Raw genomic sequence first — 16600 nt, 5'->3', positions numbered from 1 at the left:
ATGCAAATATATATTGTATGCAAATATATATATAATGTATATATGGATCCTTATGGAAGCATTGAGCCTTTAGAAGGGATCTGAATGAAGAAAATCTTAGGGTCTGGCACACTGCAGTTGGAAGGACATTTCATACATGGGGTCAGCATAGAAGATGAGAGTAGGAAAATTAAAATAAAGGGGCACTGAGGTTTCATTGTTAGTGGAGCAAAGGTGGTAAAGGAGAATGTGCTAGGATATGAGATCTGAGATGTAGGCCAGGACAGCTTTGTGCAGGTCTTTGAAGGCTGAGCACTAGAAGTTAAAACTTGATATGGTGGGGAAGGGGAAATCAGTGGAGAGATTCCAAGAGGAAAGTGACAATAGGCAAGAAAGATAACTTGGTTTGTGGAGTTTTGAATAGATTGAAGAGTGGGGAGGTGTTATAGGGATCCCAGAGAGATTATTTCAATAGCGCTAAATTATATTATCGCAAGCGGGCAGGATTGTAAGCAATAGGGCTTTATTAAACTCAGCATTGTGGGCTCAGACTCTGCCATTTCTATTTGTATCACAAAACTTCTTGACTTACACCAAATATCCCCCTTTTAAAACCTGATTCTTTTTCTCCAGTTTTTCTCAACATACTACAGAGGAAGTTAGAGTAATCAAAGTGGGAGCTGACACATGTTTTAGATTTTGGGACAGAAAAGGGTGTAATTTTAAAAGAAAAGGTATTGTGAAGAAATAAGCAACAAGGCTTGCAACAGCAGCAAGGAGAGGTTGTCAGTGTTGTTGGGAAATTATGTAGTTGGCAGTAACGAAGTCAGTCCACAGGGTCCTTAAAAAACAAAATCATCAATGCAAATGTATGGTAAAATTCTCTTCTCTGATTCTTATATGTAACCAATGCAAAATATTCTATAAACCCACACTATAGGTTGAAGGGGATAATTTTGTTCTCAGATTGAAATCAAATCCAATCCCAGAGGAGAGTCTCTGATATGGAGCCAGAGTTCAGCCTGGCATGTTCAGAGATATAATAACCAAATCTTCACTGAGCTTAACATCTATGTTTCTAATCTAATCTGTTGCTTTATATCATGTACCTGCATCATGAAACCCAGGCACTGTTTCCACAAAGGTGAATTATGCCGGCTAGCGTTCCACACATTTTGAATTAATTTGTTGTTGGAGCTTTTGTATAGTTTTCAGGAAATCCAGTGATGCTATAGGAGTGAGCAATTGACTGCAGAATATAAATAACCTTTTTCTTTATATTGCCTGATGAGGCCTCTTTCTTTGTAGGTGGTCTGTTCTACAATTAGGGATTGTTTTTAGTGTTCTTTTTTGGAGATGTGTTATTTTCTTAATCTTTACTAAAAAGGACCCAAAATTGATTCTGACTGGGTCTTCTTTTCCTCATTAAGTTTTGGCATGTTGAAAAGTATGATTATGGAAAAGTTTTGGCAATAGTTACTCTTTCAGTAACTAAAAACAGGTATGTAGTCTTGAAATAAGTTTAAATGCACAAGTGATATAAAAGGCGTGGAAGTGCGCCTATCAGTTTTCTTGATGTATAGTAGTGCCGATTTTCATAAATCCTACTTGCCTGAATTAAGGCAGTGATGTACTTTCATAAGTGATAAGGGTAGGGAGCAAATTACAGTCAGGAGAGGATTAAGAGTTGCTCATGAGATCTAAGCCAACACAGCATTTGAAGGTGGCCCAGTGACTTGCCTGATGTCAGTAGTGAATCGGAGTAAAACAGGAGAGCAGCAGTGGGAGGGTATATCATATGCTACTTGGAAACCAGAATTGTCTGTGAAGATGAGAAAAGCCACTCCTATCACCCATCTTGAGCATATATCTGGTTCCAGGAATAGGAATTTGTGCTAATGTATGTTCTCCCACATTACAGTTTACACTGTTGTTAAAGTTTTATTTTAGTATGTATGCGCCCTCATGCCATATCTTTGAAGCACTGTTGAGAGATCTGGAATGCTTAACATGAAAAGTGCTGTATAAGTTCCTTTTGCTTGAACTGCATTTGTATGCTCATATGTGAAAAGCTTTTTCCTAATTAAATGTATCATGTAATTGTTCAGAGCTATGGAGGTCTTTAATAGCTAAAAATAAATATGAGAAGAAAAGCATTTTTGAGGTATCTAATGGGGATTGTGAAGATGCAGCATGTGATTTTAAAGAAGCATTTCTTTTTAGGTATGTTGAAGGCAAACATTTCAGAAACCATCTTATTAAATCTAAAAAACCCAAAGTTATTAAGGTTTCGAACTGGAGGTAAAAATGGCACCGTAAAAATGCCAAGATATTGCATTTCTTTTTTGCTTCATCCATATTTGCTAGAGCAAACACTCTTTTGTTTATGGTGATTTATTGATAGAAAACATATTTTAAGTGCTCCAAATATTATAATTATATTACACTTTCTGTATTGGAGTACATTACACACAGGCAGCATTTGTTACAGTTACTGTTCAATGGCTTCCATGCTTGTTCTCTTAGTAACCAGACACCTGTTCCAGAAGCAAAAGGATAAATACACTGTGAACTGATGGATTCTCCTTTGGATACTTGACTATGCACAACTGGGATCATGCCTAGGAAGAGAAAGGTCAATGACAGTGGTGTGGTCTTTCTCACAGTAGGCTTCAGTTAGAATTCTAATCCAGAGACTTTTTTTTAAAACTTTCTTTTATGTTTAATCCCGTTAGGATATTCAGGTTTCACTGCAAGCTGATACCATGATGAAGGTTACAATACAAAGACAGAGCTAGAGATGTTGTTTCCAGTCTTCTAACAATTCTCATGCATCTGAGTAATCCTGGATTAAGTTCAAGGCTATTCAGTTAAGAAGTGTGTGGTTCCGAGCCTCACATTCCCTCGGAGTACCAAATTATTGTCCTTTCTCCTTATTGATAGCAGCCAGAATGTCCTCATTAAAACCAAATTAGTAGGGGATAAACTGTGGAGTCACTGCAGCACATTAAAAGGCTTTGCATCCCTTTTATTTGCATTCTGCTCTTCTGCAACGCTACATTGCCTGTAAATGAAAAGCTTGTTGGTTTGTTTTTGTTTGTAATTTCATTTTATTGGTGACAACATTCAAAGTATTTGAATTTGGTTGCGTGGCACCATTGCTATATTCCTAATGGCCTTGTAATCTCTATGTAGGCAATGTACAAAAAGAGCAAGTGGAACCAATAGGTTGTTTCCATGAGACAGGGTTACAACTATAACCCCCGTACGGCAGAGCCTAACATTAGTTATGCACTGTCATAATGGTTAGAACTAATGTATGGAAATAACCAGAGTATCTCTCCATTTATTATGTTGTGCATTATCTTTAAAACACATAGCAATTTATTTATGTATTTGAGTAGAATGTTTTTAATGTTTATTACCTCTTTCATTTTTAATACTGGTGTAGCTAGAGTTCTGGACAGTGACTGGTGACATGCAAAGGTTAGAAGCCACTCTGTGACGCCCTGAAAATTTATATCTACAGTATCATGTTAATATTTTTTGTGCACGTTCATTTTCTTAATAGCATTAGCTATTCTTTTTTGGTTTTGTGCTGAGAGAAATGAATAGCCAATATACTATTTGCTAGTTACAGTGTATCATTATCCTTGTCCCTGCATTTCTGTGAAACATAATAATACTATAAAGAATTAGTACTGTACAGTGGTTCCATTAAGTAAGTTTCTATTAATTTGAAAGTTTTTACTGGTATATGAGAGATTTCCTATATTTATAATGAGAAATAGCAGCAGGACCAGTAAAATCTTTCCAGATGGTAGAATCTTCTTAAGTGCACCCATTGTATATAGATGCTGTTATATCGTATCAGTTTAGCTATATATAAACCTATTTACTTGTATCTGTTTACTATAACTCATATAGCATGACAAGTCTAGTAGGTAGTGATCATACAATATGATACAGTGATTACAGCTGTAGTGGTTATACAACACTAGATGCTTTCAGAAACACACTGTGGGGCCAGACCTGCCCATTGAAATCATCTGCAAAACTCCCATTGGCTTGAATGGGAGCAGGACCAAGCCCTAAGAATAATAATACCGAGATCTTACACAGCACTGCCTGTAGGTCACTAAGTGCCTTACAAAGGAGGTGAGTACATTTGTAAATTCATTAAAATCATTTTGGTTGTTATGTTAGGTAATTAAACTATGTATATTTCATTGTCAGTCCAAACAGGGAATTACCTGGCAAGGCAGTGTGTTTTGCTACATTTTAAATGAAGCGTGCTTTTACAGATAGACAGCATAACCAAGTCAGTTATATAAAACAACAGTAATACTTTTCACTGAACACCTTTCAGTTGAAGTTCTCAAAGTGCTTTACTAATATTAATTCCCACAACAACCTTGTGAGATAGACAGGAGTATTATCCCCATTTTGCAGAGAACTTATCTGAGGTATAGACAAACTCAGGCCTGGTCTAGACTACACAGTTAGGCTAACCTAAAGCAGCTTACATCGACCTAATTATGTCAGTGTACACACTACAGCCTTGTCCCACCAATGTAAGTGCCCTACTACACCGACATAATAACTCCACCTCCACGAGAGGCATAGGGCTTATGTCGGTGCAGTTAGGGTGACGCAGTGTCTGTGTAGACATTGTGCTAATATAGGTTGTAAGTTTTTAGTTACCATATAAGTTTTTAGATACCATGCTCCTGTCAGCTAATTCCTAAGTTATCAGCGCCAAAAAGGCCCCAAAACCCTAGAATTTTCAGGTGACTTGTGTCTGATGAAGTGGGCATTCACCCACGAAAAGCTTATGCTCCAATACTTCTGTTAGTCTTAAAGGTGCCACAGGACCCTCTGTTTCTTTTTACAGGTGCCTAACAGTCCCTGGAATCACAGTTAGTTTCCTCCCCCCTCTCCCTCCCCTCCCAAAATCTGAAATGGCACTCTAGTGAGCCAGGAGTGGCGAGAGGGCTGCAGGAGGAGTGTGGGCTCTGGCAAGATGCAGCCCCAGTGTGACAGTGTGAAGCCTGCCTTGAGCACATGCCCAGCAGCAGCGCAGAAGTAAAGGTGGCAATATACCATGCCACCCTTACTTCTGCGCTGCGGGTGGCAGTGGCGCTGCGGGTGACAGTGACCTACAGGCAGTGCTGTGTAAGATCTTCAGAGCTGGGTGCTCGGCCAACACCCACCGGTATCAGGCCACTGTGCCAGTGCTTAACATGTACCAGGGCTGCTTCTATTTCAATACAAATTAAACACTGGGGAAGGCAGCGGGGCCCAGAGGTGATTACAGGGGGAGGGGGAAACCCAGGGAGCCCATGGGGGCCGGAGGTGAGGGGGGCAAAATACAATTTTTCCCAGAGCGCCATTTTCAGTAAGGCTGGCCCTGACCATAGTCTTTCTCATCACCATCACCAGTGGCCATCATTCTGGCACCTCCCAAGGGCTCCCTCCTACTGCCCACAGTCTGGGATGCAACTTTTATAATATGTTACACTAACGCCCCTATATCTAATGCATGTTCAGAAGGGTTTTTTCCCCCTTTTCCTTATTTGTATTTCCTCATCCTACTAATGCTGAGGCGTCCTCCTTTTATAAGTTAGTATATTGATACATGTAACTGCCATTTCAGCTCATGATCCTATTCATCACCCCTTGATTAAGTGGATTTATGGTTATTACTGCAATGTTCCTTGCAGTAGCACTAGTTGTTTCAGATCATATTATCCTTGTTTTGTTAGTTGGTTTCACCTGTATCTTTGAGTTTTCTGTGTAACATTATGCTATATGCATCCGAAGAAGTGGGCTGTAGTCCACGAAAGCTTATGCTCTAATAAATTTGTTAGTCTCTAAGGTGCCACAAGTCCTCCTGTTCTTCTCTTTGCGGATACAGACTAACACGGCTGCTACTCTGAAACCTTTCATTGTGTAACATTTGCCGCTTCTCAGGAAGTAGCATGCAGAGGGGCGTGATCCTGTTTGGTATATAGAATCATCACTATTACAGTCAAGAGCCTGCATGTGCCCTGGAACTAGTGTGGAAATAGATTGCTGGAAAGGATGGGCAAGGAATAACCTGCCACATCTTTACGGTTTTGGATGATCTAGGACCAAGAGTAACAATATGCTGAATATTCAGTGATTTTTCTATTGCTCACTAATGAGTGAAGTGTCATCAGCTAACTCATTTCACTTACGATCAGCAGCCAGAGAAAGGATTAACTCGCTTAGCTCATTTAAGTTATTTTAAAAAGAGATCCTTTGGTATACAGCTTTTAGTCTCCTTTTCTCCTCCACTCCCTTTTCTTAGGCAGCATTGTTGTAGTGAGGACTTATAATTAGCAATGATCTCACTTTTCATTACAGTTGAGGCCCGTGAGCCTCATTCCTTGCTGCACCTCATAGCTCAGTATTGCAGTTTTTTCTTAAATATCCCCTCTTCTTCCTTTCCCTCTTCTTCATGCCTCTGCTCCAGCATGCTCCCTGCCATGCCTAGTGATACTGTTGCTGAGACTCTTGACCTGACTGATGGTTTGGTTTTTTAACTTACATCCTTCTGCTGTTAGTCTTACAGTGCAACGTAAAAATGTCTTTAGCATTTCAAGATGATGCATGAGAATGGGATCAGAAAATACAGATATTGAAAAGACCCAACAGATTGATTCCATCCTTTGGCATGCTCATGATATTGTCCCACAGATAAAGGATTTGTCAGATATTAAATAGATACTATACTTCATAGAATCATAGAATATCAGGGTTGGAAGGGACCTCAAGAGGTCATCTAGTCCAACCCCCTGCTCAAAGCAGGACCAATTCCCAACTAAATCATCCCAGCCAGGGCTTTGTGAAGCCAGGCCTTAAAAACCTCCAAGGAAGGAGACTCCACCACCTCCCTAGGTAACACATTCCAGTGCTTCACCACCCTCCTAGTGAAACACTGTTTCCTAATATCCAACCTGGACTTCCCACACTGCAACTTGAGACCATTGCTCCTTGTTCTGTCATCTGCCACCACTGAGAACAGCTGAGCTCCATCCTCTTTGGAACCCTCTTCAGGTAGTTGAAGGCTGCTATCAAATCCCCCCTTGTTCTTCTCTTCTGGAGACTAAACAATCTCAGTTCCCTCAGCATCTCCTCATAAGTCATGTGCTCCAGACCCCTAATCATTTTTGTTGCCCTCCGCTGGACTCTTTCCAATTTTTCCACATCCTTCTTGTAGTGTGGGGCCCAAAACTGGACACAGTATTCCAGATGAGGCCTCACCAATGTCGAATAAAGGGGAACGATCACGTTCCTCGATCTGCTGGCAATGCCCCAACTTATACAGCCAAAAATGCCGTTAGCCTTCTTGGCAACAAGAGCACACTGTTGACTCATATCCAGCTTCTCGTCCACTGTGACCCCTACGTCTTTTTCTGCAGAACTGCTACCTAGCCATTCGGTCCCTAGGCTGTAGCAGTGCATGGGATTCTTCCGTCCTAAGTGCAGAACTCTGCACTTGTCCTTGTTGAACCTCATCAGTTTTTTTTTTGGCCCAATCCTCTAATTTGTCTAGGTCCCTCTGTATCCGATCCCTACCCTCTAGTGTATCTACCACACCTCCTAGTTTAGTGTCATCTGCAAACTTGCTGAGAGTGCAGTCCACACCATCCTCCAGATCATTAATAAAGATATTAAACAAAACCGGCCCCAAGACTGACCCTTGGGGCACTCCGCTTGAAACCGGCTGCCAACTAGACATGGAACCATTGATCACTACCCGTTGAGCCTGACGATCTAGCCAGCTTTCTATCCACCTTACAGTCCATTCATCCAGCCCATACTTCTTTAACTTGGCAGCAAGAATACTGTGGGAGACCGTATCAAAAGCTTGGCTAAAGTCAAGGAATAATACATCCACTGCTTTCCCCTCACCCACAGAGCCAGTTATCTCATCATAGAAGGCAATTAGTTTAGTTAGGCATGACTTGCCCTTGGTGAATCCATGCTGACTGTTCCTGATCAATTTCCTCTCCTCTAAGTGTTTCATAATTGATTCCTTGAGGATGATTTTTCCAGGGACTGAGGTGAGGCTGACTAGCCTGTAGTTCCCCGGATCCTCCTTCTTCCCTTTTTTAAAGATCGGCACTACATTAGCCTTTTTCCAGTCATCTGGGACCTCCCCCGATCACCATGAGTTTTCAAAAATAATGGCTAATGGCTCTGCAATCTCATCTGCCAACTCCTTTAGCACCCTCGGATGCAGCGCATCCATCCCCATGGACTTGTGCACGTCCAGTTTTTCTAAATAGTCCCGAACCACTTCTTTCTCCACAGAGGGCTGGTCACCTTCTCCCCATATTGTGCTGCCCAGTGCAGCAGTCTGGGAGCTGACCTTGTTCGTGAAGACAGAGGCAAAAAAAGCATTGAGTACATTAGCTTTTTCCACATCCTCGGTCACTAGGTTGCCTCCCTCATTCAGTAAGGGGCCCACACTTTCCTTGACTTCCTTCTTGTTGCTAACATACCTGAAGAAACCCTTCTTGTTACTCTTAACATCTCTTGCTAGCTGCAACTCCAAGTGTGATTTGGCCTTCCTGATTTCACTCCTGCATGCCTGAGCAATATTTTTATACTCCTCCCTGGTCATTTGTCCAATCTTCCACTTCTTGTAAGCTTCTTTTTTGCGTTTAAAATCAGCAAGGATTTCACTGTTTAGCCAAGCTAGTCGCCTGCCATATTTACTATTCTTTCTACACATCGGGATGGTTTGTTCCTGCAACCGCAATAAGGATTCTTTAAAATACAGCCAGCTCTCCTGGACCCCTTTGCCCTTCATGTTATTCTCCCAGGGGATCCTGCCCATCTGTTCCCTGAGGGAGTCAAAGTCTGCTTTTCTGAAGTCCAGGGTCCATATTCTGCTGCTCTCCTTTCTGCCTTGTGTCAGGATCCTGAACTCGACCATCTCATGGTCACTGCCTCCCAGGTTCCCATCCACTTTTGCTTCCCCTTCTAATTCTTCCCTGTTTGTGAGCAGCAGGTCAAGAAAAGCTCTGCCCCTAGTTGGTTCCTCCAGCACTTGCACCAGGAAATTGTCCCCTACACTTTCCAAAAACTTCCTGGATTGTCTGTGCACCGCTGTATTGCTCTCCCAGCAGATATCAGGGTGATTAAAGTTTCCCATGAGAACCAGGGCCTGCGATCTAGCAACTTCTGCTAGTTGCCAGTAGAAAGCCTCGTCCACCTCATCCCCCTGGTCTGGTGGTCTATAGCAGACTCCAACCAGGACATCAACCTTGTTGCTCACACTTCTCAACTTTATCCAGAGACTCTCAGGTTTTTCTGCAGTTTCATACCGGAGCTCTGAGCAGTCATACTCCTCTCTTACATACAATGCAACTCCCCCACCTTTTCTGCCCTGCCTGTCCTTCCTGAACAGTTTATATCCATCCAGGATAGTACTCCAGTCATGTGAGTTATCCCACCAAGTCTCTGTTATTCCAATTGCATCATAGTTCCCTGACTGTGCCAGGACTTCCAGTTCTCCCTGCTTGTTTCCCAGGCTTCTTGCATTTGTGTATAGGCACTTAAGATAACTCATCGATCGTCCCTCTTTCTCAGTATGAGACAGGAGTCCTCCCCTCTTGCACTCTCCTGCTTGTGCTCCCTCCCAGGATCCCATTTCCCCACTTAGCTCAGGGCTTTGGTCTCCTTCCCCCCGGTGAACCTAGTTTAAAGCCCTCCTCGCTAGGTTAGCCAGCCTGCTGGCGAAGATGCTCTTCCCTCTCTTCGTTAGATGGAGCCCGTCTCTGCCTAGCACTCCTCCTTCTTGGAATACCATCCCATGGTCGAAGAATCCAAAGCCTTCTCTCTGACACCACCTGCGTAGCCATTCGTTGACTTCCATGATTCGACGGTCTCTGCCCAGGCCTTTTCCTTGCACAGGGAGGATGGACGAGAACACCACTTGCACCTCAAACTCCTTTATCCTTCTTCCCAGAGCCACGTAGTCTGCAGTGATCCGCTCAAGGTCATTCTTGGCAGTATGGAGAAGCAGGAAGGGGTAGTGATCCGAGGGCTTGACGAGTCTCGGCAGTCTCTCCGTCACATCGTGTATCCTAGCTCCTGGCAAGCAGCAGACCTCTCCGTTTTCCCGGTCGGGGCGGTAGATAGATGACTCAGTCCCCCTGAGGAGGGAGTCACTGACCACCACCACCTTCCTCCTCCTCTTCATATGATTATAACATTCCCCTGTACATGATGCTTTACAGACCTATAAGACCAAGAACTGCTCCAATGAACTTATTACCTGGAGCTTACAATTGGATGATTAAGTGCTTTCGAAATATTAGTGACCCAGCCTTGCTCCCTGCACCGCAGAAGTCTATAACAAAAATCCAGTTGGCTTCAGTAGGAGTATAATGAAACATTTAAGCCTCACAACACCTTTGTGAGATATGTTAGTATTATAAACCCCATTTTACAAAAAGGGAAACTGAGGTACAAAGAAAAATGTTACCCGAGGTCACACAAAATCATTGACAACAGTGGGAATTGGACCCCTGATTTTTCTGGTTCCCTGTCTTATGCTTTAACCACAAGACTGTAATTTCTCCACAAATAATGGCAATGAACCATTGTGGGTGGCTTTGAAAGGAGACAGACAGCAGTAAACAATGGGTAAGCAATACAGCTCTAGGGAGAATATTTTTTACAGGGGAAGCAGATCATATAAACTGTTTTTTGTCATTTCTGATAGCTATGTGTGTCTGTGTGTCTGTGTGTATGGGGGGGTGTTGTTTGTTTTTAAATTATCAGGAAATTATCTTACATATCTGGAATAGATTTTTAGCTTTCACTATTTTTTATTAAATATTTTTATTAAATAAAAGGCTTTTTATTAATCTTTCAATTGTGTGCATGTACATTACAGAATGTTTTAAGAACAGCTAAAGTGTTGCCATTTTTTATTTCATTTGGTTAAAAAGCAATTACGTGTTAATTTATTCTGAGATAGACTAGTAGTGCAATACACATTCTAGGTGTTGGTGCAGTGCACTCTAACTGTCATAGGCTGCCTACAAAGTCACATTATTCTAACTTGTATAATAGGTTTTCAATCTGAAATCTCTGTCAGGAGGCAATGAAAGGTTTTCATTACAAAGACTCTGTGCACGTCTTCAAGTAACGTTCAGAAGAAATGAATTGAGGCCTCCGGGGTCTACATTAGACTGGAAGAAAATAATTCCTATTAATAAGTGTGGCACTGGTTATCATCAGTCCAGCTAGTGCTGGTGAGGATTTTTAAAATAAGATGAGTCCTATATATGGTGCAACTCTTAATGCATCTAGAAGGTAGATAAGAATTGTGTGCCACTATAATAACTGGAACCAAATGACACTTTTTTGGCAGTTTCATCAAAGAGGCAAAGGGCTGAATAATCACTGAGTGTGAGTTTATGCAGAGCTTAGGCACGTTACTGAAACATCGACCAAATTCTGGATTGGGCTATGGTTACCTCATGCCACACCACCAGCATAAAGCAGCTCTATAGCCTGGATCAGCCAGTATAAGGGTTATTCTGCACAGGGGCATGTACGTCACCTCCTCTTGATTAGGAACTAATAACATCAGTTGCCCCTACTGATCCCTGGTTGACATGTCAAGCCTTTATAGCCTTGCTGCCAATGGCAATCCTCAGCTGCCAGAACAGCCTCATGGCTGCTCTAAGCTATGCCATCTGCAACAGTTCCCAAGGGGCTGTTCCAGCAGTTGTGGATTGTCAGAGCCAGGCCCTCTTAGAGGTCCGGAGAGGCCCAGGCCACTTCCAGCTTTTGAGGCCCCTAGCCATAATAAAAATAAAACTTGACGACATGTAAAAACAAAATAAGGCACCAAAAAAAGTGACATAATTTGAATGTTTTTTTATTTAACAGATGCTTTTCTAGCCTTTTTCTGTGCAAATGCACTAATTATTGAGGAAAAATCTAGCTTTCGTGCAATGTCACAGTTGATATCAAGCATGGCAAGCCCATTCAAACGCTCTTGTCCCATAGTCAAATCATGATAGTTCTTTACCTGCTTCAACACGTTGACGGTGCGTTCTCCTGAAGCCACTGATGCAGGCAAACTGACAAAAATACGCAATGCAGTTGTGATACTAGGCAACACCTGAGAGAGTCCAAGTTCAAGTATTTCTTGAAACAATTCCTTTGGCTTGCAATCCAATTTAAAGTTTGTGGAATATATTCATTTGAGGAAGATGACCATGTCACTGAGATCTCTTGAGATTTCTTTGTTGTACTGTTGCTGAAATTGTTCAGCTGCAGAAAGTAGATCTTCATTTCTCAGTCTGTTGAACTGCCAAAGAAACCCAAAAAGGATACAAATTAGTTGCAGTGACTCAAATAGACATGTAAGACCTGATTGAATAGAGTCAATGATGACAAGGAAGACATTGACCTTATAATGCTGCTCGGCATCGGATTCAGTAGGTAAGCTGCGATTGGTGGAGAACTCAGATGAAACGCCAATATTGTGTGCTACTAATTTGGACTCAGATAGAATCGTATCCCATTGTTCATGAATCTGTTGAATGTCATTGATAACACTTTCAATGTTATCCCTCTCAACATCAAGTGTAGCATTGCGTGCTTCAAATATCAGATTAGTTTGGTGGATCATTGTACGTAGCTTCATCCACAAAGATGACATCAGAATGCATTCAAATTTGGACATGTGCTTCTGAATAGACTGATGTTCAGTTCAAGACTGTGCAGTGAGATTGAGAGATTCAAGCTCATTTAAAGCCTTTCTCACTGAATTCAAATGCTGCGCAACTGGTTGAACACCATCAGTCCATTCAGACCATCTAGTTTTGGACATCCCATACAGTGAAACAGGAAGATATTGCTTCAGAATTTCCCACCTTTGTGGACTGCTATGGAAGAGATTGTACATTCTCTGAATAGTTCCAAAATAAGTAATTGCCTCCTTGCATGATTCAGCACAGTCAACACCTACAAGGTTTAGTGTGTGGCTTCCACAGCTGGAGAAAATACACTTTGAATTATGCTCAAGCAGAACAGCGTATACACCTTTGTACCTCCCAGTCATATTAGATCCATTGTCATAGTCTTGACCACTGCAGACTTGAAAATCTAACTTAACCTTCTAGAATTGCTAGTACTCTAGCAGCAATTTCTTTTCTTATGAAATTATCAAACAAAATAAACCTTCCTTCAATTGAAAATTTTGAGCTGTCTACAATCTTAACATATTGAATAACCATAGTAGTCTGTTCCTTGTGAGAACAATCTGGAGTGGCATCAACAAAGATTGAAAATAACCTGGCATTTCGAATCTCATCAAGAATTGTTGTTTGTACAAATGACCCACATAGCTCAATAAACTCGTTTTGTATGCGTATGGGGAGAGAATGGACTTGCATGCGCTTTTGAGTCTTGCGATTCTCGAACACATTTAACATGCTCTGATAAAAGTGGGTCATATTTGCTGAGGAGCTCAGCTATGCCTAGAAAGTTTCCATTTGCACGATCACCAATATGTTGACTGGAACCAAAGAAAGCCAGTCCCCACTCAGAAAGAAAAAGGATAACATTCAGTATGCGCTCAAGAAGTTTTTCCAGCTGTTAGTTTCTGTAGAAAGTTCAGTCAAGAGTAAATTCTCAACTGAACTTTCAGCTAGTGCTGCACTACTGGCTGATTTCCATGCAACCAGTCACCTCTTTTAGCTACCATATGAAGATAATAATGAGCAATTCTCACACATAAAGAATTCCTTAGTCAACTAGATGTAAAACTATAAAGACACTAAAATGTAACGATTCTCTGCCTTTCAACACGCACTTGATCCAGCACCAGCCAGTAGTAGTGGTTTGTTTATATAATCAGTTGATCCAAAAGGATACGTTCATCACGGTCTAATCTTGTGCCATCAGAACCAATATATTTTTATTAATATTTATGAAAATTTTTAACTCTTTAATATGACAATCTACATCAGTTAACAAAAAAATTGTCTTTTACCAAATCTCATCTCTTATTTGCTTAAATTTGCAGCTCTAAGCTGAGAGAGTGTCACATTTTGGTCTGATAAGGATGCACATAAAAACAAGTTGCAAAACTTATCAAATGCCAAAAAATTAACAAGTGTCTAAATTTGAGGCACACCTTTGAGCTAGAGGCCCAGGCCAAATGGCCCTCCTGCCCCCTCCTCCTCTGATTGGCCCTGGTCAGAGCACAGCAGTGCCCCACCATGCTCCTTTTCTCCTAACCATAACCCCTGCGCCAGGGACAGTGGTCACATAGAAGCTGATTATCACCTTTACACCAGGGGATTTCCCAAATCCTACAGTCTCTCAGGCCTTTGTTGGAGGGGTTGGTCTCAAAATCTTTATGAAGGTAAAACACAATTTCACCAGACAAATGAAGAAAATATTTCACTTTTCCATAATTGTGCTGATGGGTCTTTTCTGAAAATCTGCTTCATACCAGCTCTCTCCTCAACTTGTGGTAAGGGCAAGAGGCTTTATAAAGCTTCCTTGTTTCCCAGCATTCTTTGCTCCAAGCTATAACTTATATCCAGTCTGCTCTGTTCTCAAGGTTCTGAAAGAGAGTCTGAGAGAGGCTGGTTTGAGTCATACAGTTCGATCCCTCACCATGGAAAGGAGAGTGGGATTTCAGCCTACCTTGCTCATGAATTCTGGCTTTGGGCAGTACCTGGGGTAAGCAGTGTGGAATTTTTTATACACCCTAACCTTTTCCCCCAAGACCATATCCTCACACCTCAATGACCCCATATCTTTCCCCCTGGCTATTTTCAGAGGCAAATCTGATACAGGATAGTACTAACTGAGGAGGGACCCTTTACAATCTTGAATTTATTTGGGCTGCACCATAGAGCTCTGTGTAAGCCAGGAATCGGCAACCTTTGGCATGCGGCTCGCCAGGGTAAGCACCCTGGTGGGCCGGGCCAGTTTGTTTACCTGCCGCATCCACAGGTTCGGCCGATCCCACTGGCCGCGGTTTGCCATCCCAGGCCAATGGGGGCAGGGGGAAGCGGCAGCCAGCACATCCATCAGCCCACGCCGCTTCCCGCAGCCCCCATTCTATATGTACTGTCACTTAATTTCCTGGGCCTCAGCTTCCTCCTCTGTAAAATGAGGATAATCAGGGTGTTGTGCGAATTAATTCATTAATATTTGCAAAGTGTTTCAAGATCTTTGGATGAAGCACACTGTGAAAGTACTGCTAAGCGTGAGTCTGGCATCTCCCCTCACAATCCCGTCTAGATCCAGGAAGTGCAGGGGTATGTTTAAATGAAAAATATTAGAGGGTGTGGGGAGAGGGGAAAGGTCATCCAAACAGAAAGATGTAATGTGTGTTTGGGGTAAAGGATTGTGTCAGTTTTTGTCTTTTCTCTTTTCCCAACCTATTTGATTCCTGGAGGGAAAGGTCATTAATCAGAGATGATTTTAAATCTATGTCAATAATCAACATGTTGTAGTTATGATCAAGCTGTCAGCTCGTAGGTAACCCAGACAAATCAATATGCATGTTTCAGGCCTACAGTTTTTACCAAGTACATACAGTAATATTACTGTGTGTTGCATAATGCACTGGAATTTTATAACTACTCATTATGGTACATATTTAAGCAAAGCTGATTTTTTTTACAGTACCTACCTTAAGTTGATTTGTAGGAAAAGCCATGTTTTTGTGGAATTTCAATTGTTTTTGTGAGTGAATGTGAATGTTAGTACTCATGGAATTGAGGGACTGCAGAATCGCTCTCCAGAGCTAGGTATAGGTCAGGACTAATGTTACACATTATGCCAGGCACAACTTTGCAAGTGTTCCTCATCCTCATCTCAGGCATTCTAGTCTAGGGCCTCTCTTGAGCATAGATTGTCATTTGTGTTAAATTGGGTGGTGGTTTTGTGATGTGAAAAAATGTAGGCTGAGGTTATGTCCCTGATCCAAAGCCCATTGAAATCATGGAAAGACTCCCATTGGCTTCAATGGACTTTGGTCAGGATTTATGACCCCACCACATTTATTTATTTAACATATTTATTTAACTGGTGGCCCATATTAAAATTTAAATTTGGATCTGCAGAGGTGAAAGGATAGTTCACTAACCACCGCACCTCCAAAAATATCTATCTTCTGATACTCTCAGAGCTTCCTCATTCCAGTCAAAATTCTCCATCACATTTTGCGGTAGAAGATTATGGCCTGTTATTTTGATGATATAAAAGGAAGTATGGATAATGAGAGAGCGAGCTCTCCATGCTAATTAATTTTGTCTCTTAATAATAACTTTATAATTATTTAATTTGTTCTGTGGAAGGAAGGGAAAAAGAAGTTGTGATCTGGATAATTGTATGAATCAGCCAGGTTGTGCAACAAAACAATGTAAGGATGATTGATTTGTTTCTGGTACACTGTGTAGGCATTAGCTGCTATTCAGGTTTAAGTTCAAGACTTGAATTCCAAAGTCAGATGTCTTTGTTCAATAGCACTATATGGTTGCCTCTGAAACATCAACCTTTTATAGAGGTTTATAGAACTTAATCATAATGGTTCTGA

General features: G+C 41.6%; 1 protein-coding gene across 5 annotated transcripts in view; it reads left to right on the top strand.

Moving 5' to 3' along the window:
- The window catches only part of CPED1 (cadherin like and PC-esterase domain containing 1), a 204872-nt gene that overhangs the window by 97051 nt on the left and 91221 nt on the right, over positions 1–16600 (top strand). The gene's annotated exons all lie outside the window — the stretch shown is intronic.

Source organism: Chrysemys picta, chromosome 1, assembly GCF_011386835.1.
Source record: "Chrysemys picta bellii isolate R12L10 chromosome 1, ASM1138683v2, whole genome shotgun sequence".
Taxonomy (NCBI): domain Eukaryota; kingdom Metazoa; phylum Chordata; order Testudines; family Emydidae; genus Chrysemys; species Chrysemys picta.
The sequence above is the reverse complement of the archived record's forward strand: the minus strand, read 5'-3'. Positions and strand labels throughout refer to the sequence as shown.